At 45.0% G+C, this 20,899-nt stretch overlaps 2 protein-coding genes across 3 annotated transcripts in view; one reads left to right on the forward strand and one right to left on the reverse strand.

Annotated features, from left to right (window-relative positions):
• Positions 1 to 20,899, reverse strand: part of PDLIM4 (PDZ and LIM domain 4) — a 316,081-nt gene that overhangs the window by 80,473 nt on the left and 214,709 nt on the right. The gene's annotated exons all lie outside the window — the stretch shown is intronic.
• P4HA2 (prolyl 4-hydroxylase subunit alpha 2) overlaps positions 19,216 to 20,899 on the forward strand; it is a 634,411-nt gene continuing 632,727 nt past the window's right edge. Inside the window, exon 1 of the mRNA XM_068277452.1 lies at positions 19,216 to 19,528. The gene's annotated coding sequence lies outside the window, so the exon portion shown is untranslated. The remainder of the gene's footprint in view (positions 19,529 to 20,899) is intronic.

A 20,899-nucleotide genomic window follows, 5' to 3' on the forward strand; every position in this document is an offset into this window, starting at 1 on the left:
GCGACGAGCGACAGTTCGGGGTGCGTGCCCGTGCAACGCCACATACTCACGGGCGACCTGTCGCTGCAACACGCGCGCGCCGCGTGTTGCGGGGACATTTGTAACCCGTGAGTATGGGCCATAAGAGATTCAACAGAAGTCTCAGGCAGGGAACACACTTGTCTTTCAGTTTTCTGCGCGCGTTTTCCTGCATACTTCTTCTGCACAGCAAGTGTGTTTCTATGCAGGAAAACGCGCACGTTTTTTTCACAGCAGCTGATGTAGTTGATAGAGAAAACTAACAAAATGTGCAGAATCAGGATGCAGAATGTCAGTTTTTTTTCTGCGCGTGAACAACATATTAACCACTTGCCGACCGCACGCTTATACCGTGCGTCGGCAAAGTGGCAGCTGCAGGACCAGCGACGCAGTATTGCGTCGCCAGCTGCAGGCTGATTAATCAGGAAGCAGCCGCTCGTGCGAGCGGCTGCTTCCTGTCAATTCACGGCGGGGGGCTCCGTGAATAGCCTGCGGGCCGCCGATGTAAACACAAGCGGAAATAATCCGCTTTGTTTACATTGTACGGCGCTGCTGCGCAGCAGCGCCGTAAGGCAGATCGGCGATCCCCGGCCAATCAGCGGCCGGGGATCGCCGCCATGTGACAGGAGACAGCCTGTCACTGGCTGCACAGGACGGATAGCGTCCTGTGCAGCCCGGATCTCCAGGGGGGGGCCAGGTAGGAGAGGGAGGGGGAGGATTTTGCCGCGGAGGGGGGCTTTGAGGTGCCCCCCCCCCCCCCGCAACACCCGGCAGGCAGGAGCGATCAGACCCCCCCAGCACATCATCCCCCTAGTGGGGAAAAAAGGGGGGCGATCTGGTCGCTCTGCCTGCACGCTGATCTGTGCTGGGGGCTGCAGAGCCCACCCAGCACAGATCAGCTAAGACAGCGCTGGTCCTTAAGGGGGGGTAAAGGGTGGGTCCTCAAGTGGTTAAGTGCGTACCAGCCCATTGATTAACATGAGTTCTCAGTTTTTCTGTGCAGAAAATGCGCACGAAAACAGACAAGTGTGTTTCCTGCCTCAAAGAAGCACTAAAAACTGCAAACCTTATTGTGAAATCCTGGAAAGTTTTAACTGCAGAATTCTTTGATAACTACAGAGAAACTTTACATGCAACTACCCAGGAATCACCAGCGAAGCTACTACATTGCAGGTTGTTTAATACCAACAAGACAGAAGCAGATGCATAACAATCATAAGTGCATAGCTCCTAACTGTCCCTTTTTTGGAAGGACAGTCCCGTTTTGGGAACCCAGTTTGTCCCTATTTCTTCATCATGTGTCCCTCTTTCAGGACTGATGTACAGGTCTATGTAAATATATGTATTTTTCTATTGAAAAATATGTTTGATTGACTCTAGCAAGCTCATGGTGACCCAGAACTCATTGGGGTGTGTAAGGGACTACAATGGTCCTAAAAGCCCCCTTACTAAGATGTTAAGAAAAACAAAAGTTTGCTTTCCTAAAACAGAAAGAATTTGCGATAATTCAGGTTGGAGTGAGCTCGAGATGTCTCCCAGGCACCACTGCTGAATATATGCAAATTAACCATTGTACCCTTAGAAGCTAAACACACCTCCAGAACCGCTGGAATGCAATGATGTGTCAGCTTGTTAATATGTACAGAGCCATAATAATCCAACATGCATACAGACTGTTTCGGATTGTTTGATCCTCATCAGTGCATGGCATGGATTAATTTGGCTCTATGGAGTAGGGCTTGTAAATCCGAGAGGCACAGACTAACCAGCAAGCTCATGGTGACCCAGAACTCATTGGGGTGTGTAAGGGACTACAATGGTCCTAAAAGCCCCCTTACTAAGATGTTAAGAAAAACAAAAGTTTGCTTTCCTAAAACAGAAAGAATTTGCGATAATTCAGGTTGGAGTGAGCTCAAGATGTCTCCCAGGCACCACTGCTGAATATATGCAAATTAACCATTGTACCCTTAGAAGCTAAACACACCTCCAGAACCGCTGGAATGCAATGATGTGTCAGCTTGTTAATATGTACAGAGCCATAATAATCCAACATGCATACAGACTGTTTCGGATTGTTTGATCCTCATCAGTGCATGGCATGGATTAATTTGGCTCTATGGAGTAGGGCTTGTAAATCCGAGAGGCACAGACTAACCAGCAAGCTCATGGTGACCCAGAACTCATTGGGGTGTGTAAGGGACTACAATGGTCCTAAAAGCCCCCTTACTAAGATGTTAAGAAAAACAAAAGTTTGCTTTCCTAAAACAGAAAGAATTTGCGATAATTCAGGTTGGAGTGAGCTCGAGATGTCTCCCAGGCACCACTGCTGAATATATGCAAATTAACCATTGTACCCTTAGAAGCTGACACATCATTGCATTCCAGCGGTTCTGGAGGTGTGTTTAGCTTCTAAGGGTACAATGGTTAATTTGCATATATTCAGCAGTGGTGCCTGGGAGACATCTCGAGCTCACTCCAACCTGAATTATCGCAAATTCTTTCTGTTTTAGGAAAGCAAACTTTTGTTTTTTCTTAACATCTTAGTAAGGGGGCTTTTAGGACCATTGTAGTCCCTTACACACCCCAATGAGTTCTGGGTCACCATGAGCTTGCTGGTTAGTCTGTGCCTCTCGGATTTACAAGCCCTACTCCATAGAGCCAAATTAATCCATGCCATGCACTGATGAGGATCAAACAATCCGAAACAGTCTGTATGCATGTTGGATTATTATGGCTCTGTACATATTAACAAACTGACACATCATTGCATTCCAGCGGTTCTGGAGGTGTGTTTAGCTTCTAAGGGTACGATGGTTAATTTGCATATATTCAGCAGTGGTGCCTGGGAGACATCTCGAGCTCACTCCAACCTGAATTATCGCAAAATCTTTCTGTTTTAGGAAAGCAAACTTTTGTTTTGATTGACTCTAAACTTTTATTTCCATCCTTTAAATTAATATATTTCTTATTTTAAGTCACCTGAAGCGAGAGGTATATGGAGGCTGCCATATATATTTCTTTTTTAAGAAATACCTGTTTCCTGGCTATTCTGCTGATCCTCTGTTTCTAATACTGTTAGCCATAGACCCTAAGCAAGCATATGCAGATCAGGTGTTTCTGACATTGTCGGATCTGATAAGATTAGCCGCATGCTTGTTTCTTGTGTATGATTCAGCCACTACTGCAGCCAAATAGATCAGCAGGGCTGCCAGGCAACTGGTATTGTTTAAAAGGCAATAAATAAGGCAGCCTTCATATACTTCCTGCTTCAGGTTAGCGTTAAAATATTAATATGAAGAAAATGGAACCAGGATAGAAAGGAGTAAGGACCAATGTGGTTTGAATTATACAACATAAGTTAGCATAAGTGTTCCTGTTTTTTTAACTCAAAAAGTTGGGAGGTATGGAAGTATTCTCTGGTTAACAAGCACAACTCAAATTTACTACTAAAAGTGATGAGGAAATGAGGCCCTGCACTTTCTAACATATGCATGTCAAACACCAGTCAAAACTATTAGGTAGGATCAGATCATTTTGGAATCCTCAAGTGTGAACTACGAAAAATGTCGTGTAAACAAAAGCATTGTATAATGTTTTTGTCTCGCTGTCATAGACTGTTGCCATTTTGTATAGTGCTTTTTGTTTAGTTTTTTTGTTTTTGTTTCCAGAACTAAAAAAAACTTCCAGCCAGCAGGTGTTACCAATATGTATACTACATTGTACTCAGTATCAGAATAATTTCTAGTCCTTGTGTTGTTGTCTATCCTTACTTGTCTATCCTTACTCGCATAATTCAGTTTATTAACCAATTTTGGACCAAAGACTCTGGTCCCTTTAAAGTGGAGCTGTTAGGTATAAGGTCTCAGAGAAAATAAACACATATATCAGTAGCTAAAGATTGGCTGTACTTACATTACATATGCATTTCACTGTCCACGTTTGGATTTCACAGAATTTGTATATAGTATATGCAGAAATAGATGCTCCTGACAGCTCATGGCAGGCTCCATGTTTTTCTGTCAAATGTGTCGTCATGTCCTGCCTGCTTCCTGATCACAGAAAAGCTCGTACTAAATAACAGTGTGCAGTGAATATTAATGAGCCATGTGGCTAGGAACAATAGCTGACTCCTGCAGTGTACTCTGCCCGGAGATTTATCAGTGCTACGCGCTGGACTGATTACAAGCTGCTGTAACGTCTCATTAGCAGCCGAGGGGAGGGCCCCAGAATGCTTTGCAGTATAGTATGCGGCTTGCGTCCTGCTTGGGTCTAACAGCTTTTCTGATAAGCACACATCAAAGGTAAGAGAGATTTTTATCTTCACTAATGCCTTTTTGGCTTCCTTCTAAACTGTTTAATGTTATAATTTAAGTAGGCCTCAGTTATTTGGACTGAGTTAGTCAAAAAGGCTTGATGAGCAGACCTGCCCTTTAAGGGGATTTTCTCTGAAGAGAGAAAATCTGCAGTTCTGTCAGCAGAACTAGAACATACCAAGAAGCTGTTCTGATCAAGGCCGCAGGTCTCCCTGACCTGGGCCTGGAACAATAAACATCAGTCATGTTTTGTAAATATTCACATTCCTGCATGTATGTCAAATGTCTCATCGATTATTAATCGAGTAGGCGGGTATGATGACACCATGAGTGGGTCCACCAATAGACTGATATAGGGGGTGGCGAAGATGATGTCATATTTAACTCTTTCCTAGCCGGTATTAAAGCTGGAGCAAGCAATGGAGAACTCACTTCTGCTTCTTCCTTCTGCACTAGCTCGCAAGGCCGACTGGGACCTAAGCATGTTCGTCCTTTCTGTAATCTGATATAATGTATGCTGTACATATGTAGCTTAGTGTAACGTAGTTAGGAAGAAGGTACCTGATTGACTTCAAGAGGGAGTCTAATCATGAGCTTATAACGCAACATGAAGATTGGCATGGCTAGGATATGATGAATGTATCTATCTGTATTCCTGTGACTTGAATAAATAACGGAAACATTGAAGGAAGCCTGAGCAAGTCTATATCCTGTTTGCTGTGTGGAGAGTCAAGTGATCTCACAGTTTGTGAGACGATGGTGTCGAAGCAAGGTGATAAGAACAGTTTATAACAGTGGTGCCTGAAATCCTTCCCTGCCTAACTATACAGGCAGACGGGGCCGGGGCCGACGGAAAATGGTTTCAAGATATTCCACAGCAAAACAAGCGGAATAGACGGACACGGACTGTAAAGCTTATCACGCTGAGACTGATAAGCTGGTGTGAGTAGTGTGTGGGAGCCGAGCACACACGGGCTACAATTCGAGAGAACCAGCGGCGACACTCGTGGATGTTAAACTTAGACTGACAGTGCACATCAGTCCTTGCCAAACCGGGTCACAGGTGTCTGGAAGCTCCGAGGCCGGCTGGCAGCTGCCGCTGGAGATGATCCGCTGAGCCAGTGTGGGTACACAGAGCTGACGCTCAGTAGTTCCAGAGATCCACTCAGTGTCGTGGAAAGTTGCCAAAAGCTGGTCGAATTCGCAGGCTTACAAAGTCTTCTGCTCAGGCAAGTATGTTTTACGTTGTTGTGTTGCATTATCTTTATTGTATGAGAGGAGGGTAATGTGTTAATGTGTATATTCTGTGTTAATTGCAGTGGGGAGGCTGCGGGCTTCCCATCTCTCCTGTGCGTGGAGAGAGGGGTGAGGAGAGGGGCAGCTCCGATGTAAATACAGAATGTGTTTTCAGAGTTTATGTGCTTGGTTTTGTTTTTCCTCCCTCTTCAGATTCAAGCTTCCTGTGTTGTATATTTACGGAGTGGTTATCTCTGCATTTGTCTCAGGCATGTTTGTGCTGGCAAGAAGTTTTTTTCTCTTCTCTTCTCTTCCCGTCTCTACAGAGGCTGGGAAAAAGGGGGGGGTCCCCTGCGGCAGAGGTAGCAGAGTAGACAGGAGAGAACAGTTGTGAAACTTAGAAGTACGTTTTTCTCGGGGAGCTGGGTGGACAGCCCTTGTCTCTGGGTAGCTTGTGTGTCTTTCCTCCGCGCGTTAACATTGCTAACATGCTTGTAAATATCTGCATCTGTTATGTTGTTCAGCCAGCTCGTCTGTTGTTCGTCTCAGTAATAGCGCTGTAATAGTTCCGAGTTATGGCTGAGATGAGCTGCAGATGAGTTGGGGAGAGAGGGGATAGAGGGAGAGAGGAGGAAAGCGAGTGTCTTTCTGTTTGTGAGATGTTCTGCACGTTTCTCGCATTTCCAGTCGGTTACAGTGGTTGGGAGTCGTATAGCTCGCTCGGGCGGTTCTTAATTATGTCTGTGATAGAGTGAGAAAGATTCCTACGTCTCTGGGGATCCGTATGTTTGATTGCAGTTCGGATTACAGCTGAGACGTGAAGGAATGCTGAGGCTGATTTTTGTGCACTGTGGATAGAAGCTGTGTGTAACGATGCATAAAAAAAGTATGTTCTATTTGTGTTTGCTCTCTCTCCTAGGTCTATAGGAACGAGAGGCTGCTATGGGAGCAGCCATCTCAGCTGGCAATCCAGGACTCAAAATGGCGGCAGTGGAGAGAGCCCGCCCCCGTGAGTCATGGCCCCCACACGTCATGGCAGGGGGGAGGAGGGGCTGGGGGATCCACGTCACGTCAGGCTGTGCTCGCGGCTCCGGGCAGAGCAGCTGGAAGGGAGGGGGGGAGAGATACAGAGACATGCTACTGTGTGTCTCGGGTTTCAACGTATTTCCCCAGAGTTTTTCCCAGAGTCCATGGACAGGAATGCCAGAATAGGAAGTGTTTCCCAGCTCGGTGCAGGGACACACGGAGCAGTACAGATCGGAAATGGGTCTGTACTGTGTTGCTTATGGGATTATTCCTGTAAGTGAGGCACCTTAATGGGTGGTGCAGCATGAGTTCCCAATAGAAGGAAAGGGGGACAGCGCATCAAAGGGGGTGCCAGAGTTGGAAAAAAGGTAGTTGACCAATTCGGGTTTCCGTCGCCGCTTCTGCAGAGCGGTAACGTTTTTTCCGGTTTTGTCGTGAACAGGGCCAGAGCTGGACTGAGAGGTCTATGCTGGGCTGGAGCTGTTTTTGTGTGCGTTTTTTTTCGTCCACTGATTGGTCAAATATGTTTTTTCCAGCTCCTATCAATTGTAGCACGAAGAACAAGGACTGACAACAGTTCATGGGGCAATTATACAGATGATAGAATTGCCGTTTACAGAGTGACAGTGTATCAGTACGCTGTTTGCCATGTGACTACCTTCCATGTGGGCATTCAGGGATCTGCATACAGGCATGTGACGCTGGTATGCTTAGCCCTGCACCCTGTGTAGTTTAAGTGCAAAGTGCTCCTTCCTACAGGGAGGCAGCCAGTTTTTTTTGGTAGTTTAGGTGGTGGCACGGCAAACATTGGTCAGAGGGTACAACACACAGAACTTCTAGCAGAGCTGGTATCGCGATGAAGTTCTAGATAAGTAAATGCGATAATGAGTAAGAGCATTGCAGGCTCACCCGCAAAGCAGCATCAGGTGTGGCATCCGTAATCTGTGCATGCGACGGCCGCGCATGGACAGATAAGGGGGGATGTGGAGTGAGCTGCAAGGGGGTGAGAGCTTCCAAAGGTGAAGCGAGCTTCCATAGGTGAAGTCCGCGGGAGCATATTTTAAACAGGTAAGTACTGAGGATAGTACTGAGGTAGGGGGGTGAAGTTTAACTCCAATCTACCAATAAGAGTAAACAGAGTTCATGAGAACCATAAAGCAACGAGATCAATTACGGTATATATTGATCAATTTAAAGTGTAAAGAGTACAAGCCGCAGGGCGAATCCCAAATCATTGATAAGAATTGATTTGTTTGTATTTCGATTTCAGGTGTTTGGCAATATGGAATTGAGACAGCTGCAGTGCTGGCAGCAAAGATGGAGATGTCAGTCGGATAAGCGAAAGGTTCCAGATGCCAATCTAAGCTTGGAGGAACACGAGATTCCTGAAATCGGAAAGAGACTAAAACACGAGATTCCTGAAATTGGAAAGAGACTAAACCACGAGATTCCTGAAATCGGAAAGAGACTAACAAAACTGTCGGAGCAAAGCATAATGCAAAGTGCTAATGTTTTTCTTTCCCAGGGTGGTGCTTTTATAATGAAGTGTACCATGCTGATGGTGATCCTAGGTTGCCATTCCGTCCTAGGAGAACGAAGAGAGGACATTCTCATGTATAATAAGGGGTTAATGAGAATGCAAGGCCCAAGCATGTTAATGTTGGGTGACAAAGGTACTGATCCTTTCACACCTCCCTCCGCTTGGCACAGATGGACCATGCAGGGACGGAGGAAAGGAGCACTTGTGCCAGGAGAAAGCAAATTTCATGGCACAACGTGGGTGAAAGGTCTGAAGGGTCAAGTGTGCGGGCAGTGGGAATTTAATGGCAGTGTAAATCTGCTATTGAATGCCACACTCCCAGAATCAATGCACCGATCCAAAGGTTTGTTAAAAGGTACATTGCAGTACAATGGGTACAGGCAAAAGGTGGAGTGTGTGATTCAGGGGTACCTTGTCTTGGTTATGCAGAGTGAGATGGTTCCAGATTGGAGAGGAACGAGCAGGAGGCGTCAATTCTCTTATCAGAGAGACGCAGGGGACAACATCACACTCTGGAGCTACCAACAGAGAGTGCCTCTGAAACAACTATACACACGTAAAGGCTGGAAAGCCAAGGGTGGGAGGTTCTCGAAACAAGAAGTAAAAATCGAGATCAAGCCACATTTCCAGGTGACAAAGAGGGTGGGGAGAGCGGTCCCGGGGGAGGGAAAGCCCACACAGGGAACCCCATTCACACCACACGGGTCACAACAGGGGACGATATTACACAGTCCATATGCAACAGCTTATCCTCATGAGAGTTGGGTAAGTGAAGAGGTACACTTAATCGAAAGATTGCAGAGAGTACAGTCTTCCCGACCTCAGGTACATATTGTGCCTCAGGACGTAAGGGGGGAAGAGGTCCAATCAGGACAGCTGGGGACATATTGTGTCAGCGAAAGATTGGACAAGGGGAGGTATATTAATTTTTCTGGAGAAGGATCTTTTGCATGGCAGCTTCGAGATGTTTGGGTGAACAAATGGAAACGGTGCAACATTCCTTTAGGCACCGCCACTTCCTTAGTTCCCACCTCAACCCATGTCTTACACCAGGACCTGAGAGGTCAACCTTTTTTGGTGCTAGACAGGGAGGTGAAACAAGTAGAGTTGTCCTCATGTGGGCAATTCTTGCAGAAGTACCTGCGTTGGCCGGGGCAAGTCAAATTTAGTGAAGATGCCTGCAGGCTCAATAACGCAGAGTGCGAGGCTACCATTCAAAAGATCCACCCTGAAGCCCAACCGATAGTTCCGGTGGCGGAAGGAAAGGTTTGGTTTTTTAACATAAGGTCTAATGATACATTCAAGGTATATTCTCATAATTGTTCCGATAAGGGGGAGTTTCCAAGGGGAACATATTGTGTGAGTGGAGATCCCATATGGATCCTGTCATCCAGGTTTGATGACGTTGTTTCTCAAATTGTTAAGAGAACTCTAAAGGTCAAAGTTTCACGGGTAGTTCCCGTCCTGAAAGAGAACACGACATGGGACAAAGGGGAACAGGGTTTGATCCAAGACGGCCACATGTTGTTACAAAGGTTAAACAAACAGTACACTAAGTTATAGGTAAGATTTCACCATGATACAGGTGATCTTAACGAGGTAGAACACAAAAATGAGCAGGTGAGTTCCAGTCTGCCCTGGTGGACAAAGGTTCCGGTGATGTTCCAGGGACACTCGGACGGGGCATCTGCAGTTCCAAAGTTCTTTCTACACCCACTGGTCGTCTGGATGGGGATGACAACTTTAGGCATCGTTATCCAGGTGAGGTTGCGGGTTAAAATTACGTAAAATAAATTAACCTGGTCCAGAGATTGGTGCCTCATAAACAATCTCCGGAACCAATAGTTTAAATTAAGGGATATACAGGGTTACGGGTATAGGTTTAGTAGTACCTAGGAGCTGATTGTATAAAGGCGCTCTTTTAGAAGGCACCTGGCACTGCTCCGTTTTGTAACAACCAAACGAGTTTCACTTTTCTGTGGTCATGCAAGTTTGTGAGTGATACGCAAGTGACGCAAATGCTGAGCATGTGGTGTTGAGGGACTTAGAAGTAGGGCTTCCCCAGAGAGCCTGGTTACAGGAAGACCAAGAGGTCTTGCTCTCTCTCTTCCAGGGGTAACCACCGAGAGCAGAGAAGTTGTGTGAGCACGAACATCGAAAAGTGAAACATAAACGAAAGAAACCAGGTACTGGGAGGTTCAGACGCTGGGATCTGCGGGTCAAGCCGTTTTAGGGGGGATTGTTATAATTTAAGTAGGCCTCAGTTATTTGGACTGAGTTAGTCAAAAAGGCTTGATGAGCAGACCTGCCCTTTAAGGGGATTTTCTCTGAAGAGAGAAAATCTGCAGTTCTGTCAGCAGAACTAGAACATACCAAGAAGCTGTTCTGATCAAGGCCGCAGGTCTCCCTGACCTGGGCCTGGAACAATAAACATCAGTCATGTTTTGTAAATATTCACATTCCTGCATGTATGTCAAATGTCTCATCGATTATTAATCGAGTAGGCGGGTATGATGACACCATGAGTGGGTCCACCAATAGACTGATATAGGGGGTGGCGAAGATGATGTCATATTTAACTCTTTCCTAGCCGGTATTAAAGCTGGAGCAAGCAATGGAGAACTCACTTCTGCTTCTTCCTTCTGCACTAGCTCGCAAGGCCGACTGGGACCTAAGCATGTTCGTCCTTTCTGTAATCTGATATAATGTATGCTGTACATATGTAGCTTAGTGTAACGTAGTTAGGAAGAAGGTACCTGATTGACTTCAAGAGGGAGTCTAATCATGAGCTTATAACGCAACATGAAGATTGGCATGGCTAGGATATGATGAATGTATCTATCTGTATTCCTGTGACTTGAATAAATAACGGAAACATTGAAGGAAGCCTGAGCAAGTCTATATCCTGTTTGCTGTGTGGAGAGTCAAGTGATCTCACAGTCTGTGAGACGATGGTGTCGAAGCAAGGTGATACAGTTGGCTGATGGTGTAATGGTTAAGGGCTCTGCCTCTGACACAGGAGACCAGGGTTCGAATCTCGGCTCTGCCTGTTCAGTAAGCCAGCACTAATTCAGTAGGAGACCTTTGGCAAGTCTCCCTTACACTGCTACTGCCAATAGAGCGCGCCCTAGTGGCTGCTGCTCTGCTCTGGCGCTTTGAGTCCGCAAGGAGAAAAGCGCAATATAAATGTTATTTGTCTTGTCTTTGTCTAAGAACAGTTTATAACATTTAACACAGGAGAATAGAGGTTTAAATTAGCTTCTGCAGCCTGACAGTTACTCTTTAAAGCAAACCCGAACTGAAAATGAAAAGTCAAAATAAGCTAAAGCCCCATCTACACAATACAACTTTTTGTGCGATTCGATCGGATCGAATTTGATTGATCGAGTAAATCCGACATGCCTGGGATTGGAGTCGATCGCTAGAGTAATTGATTTGTCGTTGTTTTGCAATGTCATTCGACCACACTATCGAATCGAATCCCGATCGCACATGTCGGATTTATTACTCAGAGATTTCCACAGCATGCTTTTATTAAAGTACCATAGATATACAGACAAGCACATCTTTTTGGTCCAGAGACCTTTTTCAAGCACTTGAAAAAAGGTTTTTAGACCAAAACGTTGTTTCTGTTTGTATATCTATGGTTCTTTAATAGAAGCACACTGCAGAAATCCAGGTTGAGACCAAGATCTTTCTTTGGAGATTGGACTTTGCACGTTTGGTGGATCCAAGTGCTTCGGGTTGACTCCCTTGTATGATTGATTGGATAAGAAGACTGCTGCACTACTTGATTACAATATGCAAGTTACCTTCAGGTTCTGTATATAGATACTGTGCACCTAACAGCAGAGACTAAATATTATTATCATTATTTAGTATTTATATAATGCTGACATTTACCACAGTGCTGTACAGAGTATATATTGACTTGTTACTCAGAGGGGCTCACAATCTAATCCCTACCATAGTCATATGTCTGTGTATGTATCGTGTAGTGTATATATCATAGTCTAGGGCCAATTTAGGGGGAAGATAATTAACATAACTATGTTTTTGGGATGTGGGGAGGTAACCAGAGTGCCCAGAGGAAACCTACGCAGACACAAGAAGAACATACAAACTCCTTGCAGATAGTGTCATGGCTGGGATTCGACATGAGAACCCAGTGCTGCAAGGCAAGAGCGCTTTCCACTATGCCATTGTGCTGCCCAGGAATAATAGCATTCTATGAAAATGCTCCAGTATCACTAATGAACTGCCATAGGACCAGCCAAGCAATAGTTTAGGAAATCCACAAGAGGACATAATGCAATCCATAGCTTTTATGATTACAGGTGAGGAGTTTGAATGTTGAATGTTGTGTTGATATGCATACGAGAGAAATGTTTTTTGTTTTGTTTTTCCCCCCAAGGAATGGTAATGTGCTAGATACATTACCATGACTGACTCAACATTATATTGAGACAGCTATTCTTTATATAACTTTTCAGCACATATTGTATTCACTGGCGGTGAATTTGCGTGCTTCACTATCAATGCTTGTGCTGTATATCAGCACTTGTCAGAAGACAAAAAAGAACTAATCAAATATCTGAGTTTAAATACATCAATTTTACACAAATCAGTAAGGAGGCCCAACCTTTTAACCATTCATCAAATGTGTCAGACTTTTTTAAAGCACAAAGTTCCAAGATGATAAATGACTCTGAAGTGACCAGCAATGGTACCACTAGCAGCCTTGTACAGAGCACTGCAATCTTTGAAGCGATAAATGTACCAGTTTCACAATTGTATTTAAAGTGCACGTCGCCATAGTTTTTTTTTCTCTATTTACTGGAAGGATTAGACAGAGCTGGCACATGAAGACTTGTCCTTAGCTGTGTGGTAGGCGCTGAGTGTGTGGCAGACATAGAGTGTCTTTGTGCGCTTCCTGGCTGTGCTTACCCAACTACTGAATAACACAGAGCAAGTCAATGCTGGGAATTAGGCGTCTGACAACACTAGATTCAAAAGAGGACACTTTCAAATTATATCCAAATGTTACCGTAAGGGCCTGTTTCCACTACAGGCAGATTGGATGCAGAATGGATGCAGAAAAACTGACTCCAATGAATGCCTATGGGAAAATCTGAATCAGAAAAATTGCGTTTAGTGGAAACAGGCTCATAGACATTCATTGGAGTCAGTTTTTCTGCATCCATTCTGATTCCAATCTGCGTGTAGTGGAAAACGCCCTTAGTCTTGTCATGTTTGACATACATGCAAACAGTTTTCATGTATTGTTAAAATGAACCTGTAATGTCCCGTTCACAGTGGTCAGTAGCGTTGCAGAATAATTCTGCATGTCAATACACCGCCCATACAATTCTATGAGCCTGTTCAGAGAAACAGATCGCATTATTCTAACTCGCTGCAGGCAGGAATTGTATTAAAATCTATTGCTAGTCTCCAATGCAGTTCACAGTCATTATAACGCATGAGTTATGCAACTGGCTACTGTGAATCTAGCCTAAACGCAAAAACTGTAAAACTGGAGCTGTTGTCTGAATGACAGACATTTCAAGATGCCACCAGATACCTGTATTACATAGCAAAGATACTTTGGTGCACCCAGAGGCCCTCATATCTGGCCTTGTGCAACATGCAAATTGCAACTTGCAGCCAAGTACTTCAGAGACTAATATTACATTGTAAAAAAGGGTGGGTGTAATCAGGCCACAATTTACGTCACAAGAGCCTATAGGCAAAGATGTCCTGGCACCTTAGACTTTGCCCTCCATGAACCTACAAACACCCGATGAACCGCCCCACAAGTGTGAATTCTGGCTAGGCTGTCACGTCTCCCTTACTTCTCTTGCCTATCATAGGTAGCTACATGTGCCCCTTAGTTTTCAGGTAGCCAGAAGTACCCTCAATATTAAGTAGCTAGAGGCAGGGATGCTCATCCAGATTTCGGATACCCGTGTAACCCGGATATCCGAACTTTTTTAAGCTATCCGACCTCTTGGGCAAATCCGCATAACTATCTGCGGATAGTTTGACGGCCTACCCGGATACCAGCGGATTTACCAGATATCCGAATTATAAGTTCCGTGGCACAAAGACCATCACCATCTCTCTCTCTCTCTCTCTCTCTCTCATTTTGTCTTCCAAGGATCTGTAGGCTGTCAAAAGCCAGCTCACATCCATTGGCCAGGAATCGAACCCAGGTCAACTGCTTGGAAGGCATCTATGCTCACCACTATACTACCAGCAGCACTACATGCTGAAGCCAGCCTAGCATGTACCATTGTGATGTACCCAAGAGAAAAATGAGCTTGCTTATTTGCCTAATTTGCTAGATGAAAGCAGTGGGACACATGGTGATACTGCTTACTGGCTTCAATTCAAGACTTCAGAATCAGAAAGATCATGTCCCCCCTGGATGATGCTGGTGTAACACACACAGCAAAGGACAGCAATTTAAAGTCTGGAAGATTCCAGGGCAAGGGTGGGAAGAATGAAAAGCTAGGTGGCCATGCAACCCTTCCTGCTAGGGACGGCCTTGCCTTTTGTGTTCAACAGTTGTCCAAAGAGAACCCCAGATAGCCATTTAGCAGCAACTGTGTGCACAGTGTCTGTGGCACAATCGGTTAGCACATTTGGCTGTTAACCCAAAGGTTGGTGGTTCAAGCCCACCCAGGGACGACCTTGCCTTTTGTGTTCAACAGTTGTCCGAAGAGAACCCTAGATAGCCATTTAGCAGCAAATGTGTGCACAGTGTCTGTGGCACAATCGGTTAGCGCATTTGGCTGTTGACCGAAAGGTTGGTGGTTCAAGCCCACCCAGGGACTGCCTTGCCTTTTGTGTTCAACAGTTGTCCGAAGAGAACCCCAGATAACCTGGCACAGATTTCATAAGCTGCTACATAAGTACTGCAGTCCCTGCGTAGAGTGGGCCACCAGACGTGACGCATCAAAAGTTCTAAGGTCTTTGTCTCTCCAGGATGACCTGCCATTTTAGTGTCATGGAACTGTCGAAGGACTTGAAGATGAAGGTGAAGAGGAACAAAAAAGGCTTCCGGTGGTTTCGCTAGCGGAATATCAAACTGGAAACTAGACAAAGAATCAGCGAGATCAACCATTTCCTGAGTGTCTGTAGAAACGAGAACACAACTTCTGGGTAAAATAAAATCAGGAATGGTTGGTCGTGAAATCTCGGAAGCAAAGCATCTAGATAAGGCGTCAGCTTTCACATTCTTACTTCCAGGTTAATAGATAATAGAGAAATTGAATCGGGAAAAGAATAATGACCAACGTGCTTGTCTGGAGTTTAATCCGTGACAAGATGTTCAGCCCCCTCCAGCCAATGCCTCCACTCCTCAAAAGCCATCTTGACGGCCTACAATTCCTGATTACTTATATCGTAATTCCGCTCTGCGGATGAAAACTTCCTGGAGAAGAAAGCGCATGGATGCAATCGCTCTGGATGACCTGAATATTGTGAGAGTACTGCTCCAACCCCTACCTCAGAGGCATCAACCTCTACAAAGAAAGGTAACGAGACATCAGGATGGGTCAGAACAGGAGCAGAACAAAATGCTTTCTTAAGAGTTGCAAAAGCTTCCTCAGCGGGACCAGACCAGTTAGAAGGATCAGCTCCCTTTTTGGTTAGGTCAGTCAGAGGAGCGACCAGAGTAGAAAAGCCCCTGATGAATTTACGGTAATAGTTTGCAAAACCATGAAATCGCTGTAGAGCCTTTAAACCCACAAGTTGAGGCCATTCTAACCCCGACGCAACCTTCTTCTAGTCCATAGAGAGACCGGAAGCGGATATGATATATCCCAGAAAGGGCACTTTGGTCACTTCGAACAAGCACCCGTTTGGCATACAAGGAGTTTTTTCTGAGTTTTCTCAAAACAAACTTCACATGTTCCCTGTGTTCAGGTAAAGAGTTAGAGAATATGAGAATGTCATCTAAATAGATCACTACAAACTTTCCCAACACATCTCTAAAGATGTCATTGATGAAATCTTGGAACACTGCTGGAGCATTACAAACGCTGAATGGCATGACCAAGTACTCATAGTGACCGTCTTGTGTGTTGAATGCAGTTTTCATCTCATCTCCTTGTCTAATCCTAATAAGGTTATATGCCCCCCTCAGATCTAATTTAGAAAAAGATTCTGTCCCCTGACACTTGAGCAAACAGGTCGTCAATAAGAGGTAGAGGGTATCTGTTCTTAACCATTATTTTGTTAAGACCTCTGTAATCAATGCAAGGACGGATCCTTCTTCTCAACGAAAAAGAACCCCGCCCCAGCCGGAGAAGTGGAAGGACGTATGAAGCCCTTATCCAAATTTTCTTTAATGTACTCTTTCATGGCCAACTTCTCGGGCACAGCTAACTTGCATAAATGTCCCCGTGGCGGCATGGTTCCAGGCAATAAACCAACAGGACAATCATAGGGTCTGTGAGGTGGCAGTTTGTCAGCAGACTGAGGAGAGAATACATCGGAAAATGCGCTATATGCAGATGGTAACTCGGCAAGCTCTATCTTGGAACTATGCAAAGGTAAGTTCCTGAAACACAACTTTTTGCAATGAGGAGACCAACAGGTAAGTTGGCCATTTACCCAATCAATTTGCGGGCCATGTTTCTGCAACCAGGCATAACCCAAAACAAGAGAGCAAGAGGACATCTTGAGTATGTAAAACCGTATGGTTTAAAAATGCAGTACTCCCACTTGACAAGTTACCTCCGGAGTAATGGTAACAGGTAGCTTATTCTGAAGTGGAGAATCATCTATGGCAGTCACTATCAATTTTTTTTGCATAGGTAAGGTCGGAATACCCCACTTAATAGCTAACTCAGAATCAATAAAATTTCCAGTGGCACCAGAATCAATAAATGCCAGCGTGGAAAAAATCTGATCATTCCAGTAAATGTTTACAGGTAATAATAATTTTTTGACTTCCAGGGGTGAACACTGATCGCCGAGGAGAGACCCCTCAACTACTCCTAGGCGTAAGTGTTTTCTACCTTCTTCTTAATAGGGCAACTTTGTGCAAAATGCCCCTTTTCTCCACAGTACATACACAGACCTTCCTGACGTCTTCTGAGTTTCTCAGAAGAAGACAATTTAGAGTGACCTAACTGCATAGGCTCTTCCGTGCAACTGGAACCACCACTACCCCTCCTAGTAGAAGTGTTGACCGGAGGATGTGTTCTACTCTGACAGAGATGTCTAATTCGCCGATCTACTCGTATGGCGAGAGTGATAGCCTCCTCAAGAGTCTTAGGCTCCGGATGACTAACTAAAGCATCATTAACTGCATCCGACAAACCCAATAAAATTGATCCAGCAAAGCTACAGTATCCCACTTGGTTGACACAGCCCACCTCCGAAACTCTGCAGCATACTCCTCAGTGGAGTTGCGGCCCTGACGGAGGTCCCTAAGTTTACGAACTGCAGTGGCAGAGATGTCAGGATCGGCATAAATGATAGCCATAGCATTAACCACCCTGGTGGTATGGACGAGCTGAGCTCGTCCAGCAAAAACTTGCAAAAAAAGTTAATGATGAGCTGAGCTCGTCCATGCCAACAGGGAGATTTCCTGTTTCTCTGCTCTGCCGGCTGCATTTTTTTCTCATCAGAGGGATTCCCCAGGATGGCTGGATGCCTGTCTGCACGCTGTGGGTAGCGATCTGTGCTACCCCAGCGTGCAGAACAAGCATCCAGCCACCCTAGGGAATCCCTGGGCAGCGGATCGGTGGGCAGAGAATGTGCGGGGGTTCCCCCTTGTATGCGGCGGCTGTGGCAGCTGTGCGGGTGGGGGATCCCCCTCTGTGCGGGCGGGGGGAACCCCTTTCTATGGCAGCTGTGCAGGCGGGGGGATACCCCTTTGTGCGGGCGGCGGGATCCCCCTTCTATTGCGGCTGTGTGGGTGGCCTATCCCCCTCCTCCCCCCTCCCTCCTGATCCCCCCCCCCCCATCTCAGCCCGTTGAGTAAATAGATCTACTCACCCGAGGGCTTTCTCTAGCGACAGCTGCGGGGCACACCCTCCTCCATCTCTGAAGTCTTGTTCTCTGTTCAGTTACATTACGAGGCTTGGTGACGTCATTCTCTGCACATTCTCTGCCCACCGATCCGCTGCCCAGGGATTCCCTAGGGTGGCTGAATGCTTGTTCTGCACGCTGGGGTAGCACAGATCGCTACCCACAGGAGAGGAGGGGAGTGGATCGGGAGGGGGGGGACATCTGGCTACCTATACATCTTGCTAAACACCTGGCTCACTATATATCTGGCTGCACATATGGCTAACTATACCTGGCTGCACATCTGGCTAACTATACCTGGCTATACATCTGGCTACCTATATATCTGGCTATACATCTGGGTGTTATACTCAACATTGGCGTGCTGATCCCTCGTCGCGTACCTCTGATAGCTTCCCCAGTGTCTTCTTCAATGTCCCTTGGCGCATTTTGCTTCTCCCTCGGCGATCACATGTCCCCCATCGATCGGCGTTGATGACACCAGGGTCACACAGCTTCATCAACATCTTGCAGCAAACACTTTTTTTTAAGTGAATTCAATACAATAACCTGTATTGAATTCAATATAAAAAAAAATTGATTGCAAAAAAAAAAAAATGGTTAAAAATTATTGGAAATTAATTTAAACACTTTTTGCACGGAAATCCTGGGGAAATTGAATGCCAGGGTGGTTAAAGAAATTATCCACTGAGGTTAAGGCTTCATGCTCAGGGGAAAACCTGTATGCCCATGTCTGAGAGTCTCCATGTTGCAGAGTTTTAATAAGAGAGATTATTTGTGACTCTGTACCAGAGGATATAGGCCTGACTTTAAAATATGACATACAGCGATTCATAAAATTACTGAAATCAGCCCTGGAACCTGAAAACTTTTCTGGAAGTGGCATTTTAGGTTCTGCCAATGTATGTCTGACTGGGGCAGGTTGTGGATTCTGATCCACAGATTGCCCGGCACGTGAGGACTCGAGTAACTGATTCAGTTGAGCCTGCTGAGTCGCAACTGTTTCATTCAACTGACCCATAGCAACCGCCAGAGTCTGGATCTGAAGTTGTAATTCTTCCATTTAGGAATATCATTTTTTTTTTAAATGGTCCATTATAATGTAACGCTGAGTGGTGACGTATTACTAGCGAAACAGACAATAGACTGGAACTCACGAATGAGACCAGAGCAATACAAGAAAATAATAAAAACGCCTCCCTAGACCTAAGAACTGTGTTGCAAGTACTAACTACTTGCAAGAACAGGAAAAAGAAGAATAGTCAGAACAGGCCGAGATAAAACCAGGAATCAGATGACTGAAAGTACAGAAGGAATAGGCACAAGTGTAATCTGGAACGAGCAGCATCAGGTATGTTTGTTACAGAATAACTGCAGAAAAATAGAAGCTCTTTAACATTAGTTACCTAAATAAAACATATGAGGTACAAGGGAAGCCAATGGTGGGTAGTTCATTCCATTGACTTTTAGTAGAAATCGTCTCATTCTTTTGATTCAGTTTGCCCACATGTTAAGCCTTTGCTCATTATGTAATGGAGCAAGAGGCTTTGGTGGTGCCCACAATTTGACCACTGACAGTATTGTTACAATGCAAAAATAACTATTTTAATAGTTGCAGTTCTATGAAGCGTGATTGTAAAACATGTGCCTGAACTAGGATTTAAAAACCTCCTATTAACCATGGCATCAGCCAACAATGGAATAACCACTAGCCAATGGCATAGGCATCACAAGGGCAAACTGTTCGAGGTAAGTGTCTACAGATTTTTCCAGACCCAGGTCATCTTTTCCCTACCACAGTAGGTCCAGGGGCCACAGTCTGTATATATGTGATGGTGGAGGCTTTCATGAAGCACCAGCTGTGACTTGCAGTCTTCTGAATTGCTGTTAGCCCAGAAACATTTGAGGTTGCCTCTGACATTCACAATGGTGTGTTGTCGAGCCTCTGCCAAGTACAGAAACGGGACTGCCTAAAATATCCATTCAATATATTCACTCAGTTTACCCCTCTACTACATAGATTTGGTAAGATTGGACAAAAAAGATTCCATCATTATGCTGGGTACACATGTTACGTTTTTTCACCCGATTTCCCACGTGATCGATAGTACGAATCGAATCTCAACCAAAAATTGACAGTAATTTTATCGTCTGCCTGCTACACACGTGTACATTTTCTGTTCCCTTTTTATTATGTTCTAGACTGATTACGCCCACTATTGATGACACTGCACTCTGATACGGCCCCCTGAACGCCTCTATATAGTACACATAATCGAGCCGCTTCAGCGAACGCGCCAACACACGATAAGATAGTAGTCATTTTGACCATTTATTTTCAATATGTCCGATACTATTCCAATTGAGAACACACTCAATTCTGCCCAAAAAAATCGCTCAAGTGTGCTAAAAAATGTTTCCGATTTTGGTTGCGATTCCGATTCGTACTATCGATCGCACGGGAAATCGGCTGAAAAAACTTAACGTGTGTTCCCAGCATTAGTGGCCACCATTACACAATGTCACATCACACTCTATCATATGAAATATACTGGAGATATAGAGACCTGACATTACAGGTGAGGTGTGACCTTGTGGAGTTATTTGGTGACCTATGGCTTCTGGGACTGATACAGTTAAAAGAGATTTCCATTCCTAATCCATTTTATGCCATCACACTCTGCCAGCGTCTATCTGTTCATCCACACCTGGTTTCCAATAG

This window comes from Hyperolius riggenbachi, chromosome 3 (assembly GCF_040937935.1).
Source record: "Hyperolius riggenbachi isolate aHypRig1 chromosome 3, aHypRig1.pri, whole genome shotgun sequence".
NCBI classification, from domain to species: domain Eukaryota; kingdom Metazoa; phylum Chordata; class Amphibia; order Anura; family Hyperoliidae; genus Hyperolius; species Hyperolius riggenbachi.